Raw genomic sequence first — 7,143 nt, 5'->3', positions numbered from 1 at the left:
GAGAGAGAGAGAGAGAGAGAGAGAGAGAGAGAGAGACAGAGCAGGAGCGGGGGAGGGGCAGAGAGAGAGGGAGACACAGAATCTGAAGTAGGCTCCAGGCTCTGAGCTGTCAGCACAGAGCCCGACATGGGGCTGGAACCCACGAACTGTGAGAGCATGACCTGAGCCGAAGTCGGCCGCTTAACCAGGCGCTCTGAAAAAGACCTTTTATTTGCCAGCAAAAGCCTTTGTTTTGACATGTAACAGTTTTCATTAAGTCAAGTGTGTTCTTAACTCTAACAACAGGTAAAGTGCCTCCTGTAGAGTAAAGTGGGAGTGACTCATATTAAGAGACATTCTCTGACAGAAAACCATTTCTGAAGGTCATGCTAGCTGTCCTGAGGATCTTTAGAGTAATCTTGGCTCTACTTGATGTCCCATCTTGTCTACATCTGTTAAAATATAGGTTCTTCATGCAGCCGTGGTAGAGAAAATGCACTGAGTTGGGTAAGAGAAAGTTATCTGAAACAGGATATGCTGCAAACTGACTGTATAGCTTTCAACAAGTGACTTAACCTCTGTGTGTCTCAATTCACTTTTCTTATTCTAGAGGCCTTAAATGAATTACTTATTTTATTCTCAGAAAACTCCAGGGAGTAGGTACCAGTGCAGTCATCCCCACTCTCTAAATTAAGAAACTGAAGTACAAAGAGGTTAAGTAATTTACCCAACGAATAGCATGCATGCCTAGGAGTTGAACCAGGCTTCTGTTTCTTGAGCCATAACCTTACCCACTTTCTTCTGTACCTATCTAACATTATCTAGTTTATGGGATTCTTTTCAGGTTTAATGAGATAATATCAGAACACAGTAGGTGTTTATTAAATGGTTTTTGACTCTGAATATAAACTTTTGGAAAGTATAGATCTTTTTTAAAAAGTGTGTTTTGGGGCGCCTGGGTGGCGCAGTCGGTTGGGCGTCCGACTTCAGCCAGGTCACGATCTCGTGGTCCGTGAGTTCGAGCCCCGCGTCAGGCTCTGGGCTGATGGCTCAGAGCTTGGAGCCTGTTTCCGATTCTGTGTCTCCCTCTCTCTCTGCCCCTCCCCCGTTCATGCTATGTCTCTCTCTGTCCCAAAAATAAATAAACGTTGAAAAAAAAAATTAAAAAAAAAAAAAGTGTGTTTTGTTTTTGTTTTTGAGAGAGAGAGCACACAAGCAGGGGAGGCCAGAGGGAGAGGGAGAGAATCTTAAGAAGGCTCCAGGCCCAGTGCAGAGCTTGATGCAGGGCTCGATCTCAGGACTGTGAGACCATGACCCGAAATCAAGAGTTGGACACTTAACCTACTGAGCCACCCAGGTACCACTAAAAAGTTTTGTTTTTAGCAACAACAAAAAATTATTCTTGATAAAATAAAGAAAACTTGCTGAGAAAAAGATGGTATGAACAACCTGGCCAGGAAAGGTAATTGGAAAACATTCAGGTGGTTGGTGGAGCCCAGCTTTCAGCCTGAATTACTTTATGGAACATTAGGTCACAGATTATTGAATCTTAGAATTATAGAGGAAAATTTATGCAGGATTTCATTGTTTTTGCCTACTTAAATTCCAATTACCAAAGACTATACCTGGAGTTGAAGGGTCATACTTAGAGCAGTGACACTTGGAAGAAATGAAGACCCACTTAAGTATTTAATGGGACTGCAAAATGCCAAGTACAGCCATAAAATCCTAAGAGTTCACAGCAGGCAAATCTTTTGGTATTATAAATTTTCATCAACATCATCATCATCATGATACTAACATATGTCTTCTTATACGAGGTCAGAAATAACATCATGCCTGGTTTGTGGTCACTTGTTGGCTGGCTAATAGTGACTCCACACAAGTAAGGAGTAGGCTCACCTCGTACCCAAAGCATGTGTCCTCTGTCTGATTCCATAAGCTCTCCTGATTGGATAGGTACATTTCCTGAATTTGCACAGGTTTGATTTTCCCAGTATAATAGGAAGAAATGTTTGTTGAGGATATGGGACTCTGGATATTTTATAATTTATTATTATTTGTGGACCACATTATTTTGTGACAAAAGTTAATGAATCATCATCTCTGGATGATACTATTAGGATGAGGCTGCTTTTAAGCAAGTAAAATAATTACAGGGAAAAGGCAGGTTGTTTTTTTGTTTTTTTTTTTGTTTTTGGTTTTTTTTTAGTGTTTATTTATTTTTGAGAGAGAGAGAGAGACAGAGCACAAGCCAGGGAGGGGCAGAGAGAGAGGGAGACACAGAATCCGAAGCAGGGTCCAGGCTGTCAGCTGCCAGCACAGAGCCCAATGCGGGGTTCAAACTCATGAACCGTGAGATCATGACCTGAGCCGAAGTCAGATGCTTAACCGACTGAGCCACCCAGGCACCCCAAGGGAAAGGCAGGTTAAAGGATAAATGGAAATAACGAGGTGTTTTGAAACATTGAGAGTCCTTGTTGCATATTTATGTGAAAATCTTGGAAGATAACTAGACACACAGTTCTGGAACTTAGAGCACAGCTAGAGACTATTGACATTGATTTGAGAATCACCAGCTTATTTGGTCCCTGCAGTATGGGCACTGAGGTAACCACATGCACACAAGGTTGTTTACCAGATTTTCAAGATGGCAGAGGATGGAAATGGTGAGATTTGCTTAGGGCCCTCTTCTATTTTTTTTAATCGATGATTCAGATGAGCACAAAGACAGTGGATTGTTTTTTTAGGATTTAAGATATCATACAAATTAGTGGTGTAAGTAATTTCCATAATGAAGAAAAACCCAGGATTCAGTTATTCTCATTTGAGTGGAACCAGTGTCTGAAAACAAAATGACAATTTAGAGGAATAAATACTACGTTCTACAATCAGGTTGAAATAAATGGAGCCCTACTGAAAGGACAGTAATGTCAGCCTATAAAAGGCTTAGTTGGAAGATAGACTAGGTATTTTTTATACACAAGTGCTGGTTTTTTTCTGTTGCTTTCCTCTACCCTGCTTTCCACCCAATGAACAATGTGCAGTATTGGGCTGTCTCAACAAAAGATGAATTTGTGTCCAGGTCTTGGTTTGTTAATTCTCTTCCTCTTCTTCATTCTTCTTCAGATTTGTAACATTTAGAAAAATGATACCAGTTTGAGGGATGAGTGGATTTGTAAATTGTATACCATGAAGTTCATACAAAGACTGTTTAAGAATTTTTACTGAGGGGGGCGCCTGTGTGGCTCAGTCGGTTAAGCGTCCGACTTTGGCTCAGGTCACGATCTCACTGTCCGTGAGTTCGAGCCCCACGTCGGGCTCTGTGCTGACAGCTCAGAGCCTGGAGCCTGTTTCAGATTCTGTGTCTCCCTCTCTCTCTGACCCTCCCCCGTTCATGCTCTGTCTCTTCCTGTCTCAAAAATAAATAAAACGTTAAAAAAATTAAAAAAAAAGAATTTTTACTGAAGTGGAGCACTTGGGTGGCTCACTCAGTTAAGCATCCAACTCTCGATTTGGCTCAGGTCATGATCTCACAGTTTGTGAGTTTGAGCCCCACACCGGACTCTGCCCCTATCCTGCTTACTCTCACTCTCAAAATAAGTGAATAAATTTAAAAAATTAAAAAGAAAATAATGGGAGCATTTTAGCAAATGCTTGAGTTGTTAATGTTCACCTTTCCTCACAAATTCACTTTGTTAATATTTCCTCAAACTTATTCCCATAATTGTCTTTCAAGACTCAGTTGTAGGGATGCCATCTCTGTGCAAGCTTGCCTGATGTTCCTAGGTGAGTGGACCACTGCCTCTTTTGTGTTCTTTTTGTGTCTCTGCCTCATCCTTATAGTTTCAGTCAGCTCTTACCACACTGAAAGACATTAATTTATTGTCATCTATATGTCTCCGCTAGCCTGTGAGAGATATCAGAGCACAACCTTGTCTTACTAATGTGTTGTTCATATCTGTAGCCCACGTCTTAGTTCAATTCCTGACAAAATGCTTTTGTAGTGAATTGAATCGGGGGTTGAATAGAAATGTTCTGTGGTGCTCTGGAGGAAAGAAATAAGGCCAAAGAGCAGAAGTGACAAGGACACAGATTATTTAAACTCATTACTAACAATTAGAGCTGTCTGGAAATGAAATGACCTGCCTTTACAATGTAGGTCAAGCACAAGGTGAATGATAATGCGGAAGCGATGTTGCATAGCCTGACCTCTAAATTCTTCTCCAACTCCTGTATTCTATGCCTTACATTTTTCTCATGTGTCATTAACTACTCTCTCGGGTAGTCTTCAAAAGTGCCTTCTTATATATTATCTCATTTATTTGAACAAATTTCCTGTGATGTATGTCAGGACAGGTATTATCATTCTAATTGTTCAGTAAAATAAGGCATAAAGAAGTTAAGTGACTTGAATAGGGATACTCTGTCAGCATTAAATTTGAGACTAGAATATTGTCTTCCACCTAGTCATTCAGATATTCATTAAAAATATGTTTTTCCTGCTTATGCCTTTATATATGCAAATTTTTTTTAAAAACATGATCAAACCACTGTTAATCCTGTTCATGCTACTTTTAATTGTCATATTTATAGATGGTTCTGAACAACCAGGACAAAAACAGAAAAGCATGTAATATACAACAGTGACTATGAGGAAACATTGATAACATGTCTCATATAAGTCTGGATGTGTGATATGTGAGCACACACACTGCCTTCCATGTTAGGACCCCAAGGACAAAGCCCTTGATGTTTCAGGTCCATGATCAGATTTGGCAGAAATATCTGGCTTCAGTGCTTTCCCTGAAAAGGCAAGAGATGGAGAGGAGTTGTTTTGGATTATATCACATACCTGTTAACTCATTTTATTTTAATATGTTCTATCTGGGTTCTGGCGGCTATACAAGGATTGTGCTTGAAGTTAGATATTTCCTGAAGTAAGGGTTAAGACCATATGAGGAAAGTAAACTGATCGTTTCACTTTCCCATTCCTGTGTAACAAATCATCCTGAAACTTAGTGGCTTAACACAATAGCAATTCTTTTTTCTCATGATTCTGCTATCTCAGAAGTGATCATTTGTGAAGCTACATTCGGCTGGTGGTTGGGTTGAGGTTTCAGCCAGACACCCTTCATTCTCCATGTGACATGTCCAGATGGCTAGATTGGTATCTCACAGCATGGTGGTCTGAGGGTTCGGAGAGAGAAGTGAAGGCTGCCAGTCCTGTTAAGGACTTGCTTGAATCTGAAGTCCAGGAATGTCGTTTCATATATAATAATCAGCCTCATGGTGTTGATTAGAGCAATTCACAAGGTCAGCTCAGATTAAAGGGGTGGAGAAATTGCACATCTCAATTGTAGGAATGGTATGTGTAAAATGGGAAAGAATGTTGGTGGCCATAGTTGTATGCAGCCCATTACAGTGACCAACCAGGTAAATAGTAACATGCAGAGAACGAGTAAGCTCTGGAATTACACTGTATATTTGTTAGGATCACAGAACAATCACCTAAAAATTATGTGAATTGGGGCTCTTGAGTGAGTGGCTCAGTCGGTTCAGTGATGGACTCTTGATTATGGCTTAGGTTGTGATCTTGTCACAGGGCTTATGATTGAGCCCTGCATCAGGCTCCATGCTGAGCAGAGTCTGCTTGGGATTTTTTCTCTCCCCCTTTTTGCCTTTCCCCTGCTCGCGCTCATGTTCTCCCTCTCTCTCTCTCTCAAAATAAATCATAAACTTAAAAAAAATGTATGAAATAATTCTTCTCTTTGTAATGATTAAAAACCCTAATAATTCTGATTTTCTTAGAGTAAACCAAATGGTCAATAATTCTATTTTATAATTATTTTTTCTTATCTATTTTGTTACTTTTGTAATTTTGTGGTGTGATAAACATTTTAACATACAGTAGATGAAAATTTTGGGATTGAAAATTTCTGTCATCCATATATTATTTAACTGTGTTGCCTTAAGACACTTCAGTTTTGTTTAAATATGACTAGTCCCACCAATTTTTGTGTAACTACAGGAAATCGTTTCTAAAGATTCATTTGTTATTATTATAATTACAATATATTACTTAGTTTTGGATTGATTAATGAATTTTTTTAGATAGAATTAAATTAAATTTTAAATTGGTTTTGAAGTAAAACTCTTTAATAAGTGAATTTGGTTTATAAGTCATCTCAGAAAAGTCCTGAGTCGCATTAGCTTTCGTGTATTACTTATTGATCAATATATATCACAGAAGTTCAATTTTCTCTATATACTATTTTGGAATCTTAAAATAGGGTTCTATAATATAAGTTCAAAATGTCTGGGCTTGTTTTCATTAATTCTACCTGGATTTATTAGTTTTCTAAGCATTTGATACTTGAAAATTTCATGTTTTTAACGTGTTGTATTGCTTTAGTTAAGACATGGCATTAAAATAGCCATCTTAGTGATTTCAAGATGTATAGATTGCTTTTTGAAGTTCATTGTATCAATGCAAGTTTTTGTAAGTTTAAAAAATAAAATCCATATATGTTTATAAATTGATTTCCTGGCTAAATAGACTGTATGTAATAAAACACTCAGCAGGAAATTCTGTCTCATTACTTGTTGAACTCAAAGCTATATTTAAAAAATATTCTTCTACTTCATCACTAACATACTTGGGATATTTTCATGGCAATCAAGTCACCTCTTTTCTGTTGGTAGAAATTTGCATGATACCAGTGACTGTGAGAGTTATGGTTCCAGATCAGAAGTTTTTGATAAGGTTCTATTTGTAGATGTTATTAATTTCAGTGTTTCAAGCCTGGTTTTTTGATTTAACATTTCATTCTGTCAATTGTATTCTTTTATTAGTGGAAAAATATACTGCACTTTTTTTTGTTGTGGCTTTTGTATGCGTAAGAATGTTTGTTCTGATCCACACTGGTGACTCAAAATAACATTTTCAGTTTACCTGTGAGCTAAGAGTATTTACAAATCTAAACTGAAAACAGACAGTGTGTTTAGCAAATATTTATAAGTTTCTTTCTCTGCTGACACCAAATAATAAATATTAAACAAAGTTCAAATCAGTTTCTTGAGCATTTCTATAAATAAAAGTAAATAAAACTATAATTTATAGTGATGGATAATATTATATTATATTATATTATCCATTATAAT

General features: G+C 37.7%; 1 protein-coding gene across 7 annotated transcripts in view; it reads left to right on the top strand.

Annotated features, from left to right (window-relative positions):
* Positions 1–7,143, top strand: part of RALYL (RALY RNA binding protein like) — a 718,636-nt gene that overhangs the window by 61,768 nt on the left and 649,725 nt on the right. The window lies entirely within an intron of this gene.

The sequence above is a fragment of the Herpailurus yagouaroundi genome, unplaced genomic scaffold, assembly GCF_014898765.1.
Source record: "Herpailurus yagouaroundi ecotype Mexico unplaced genomic scaffold, PumYag 165, whole genome shotgun sequence".
NCBI lineage: Eukaryota > Metazoa > Chordata > Mammalia > Carnivora > Felidae > Herpailurus > Herpailurus yagouaroundi.
This window is presented reverse-complemented; position numbering and strand designations above follow the sequence as displayed.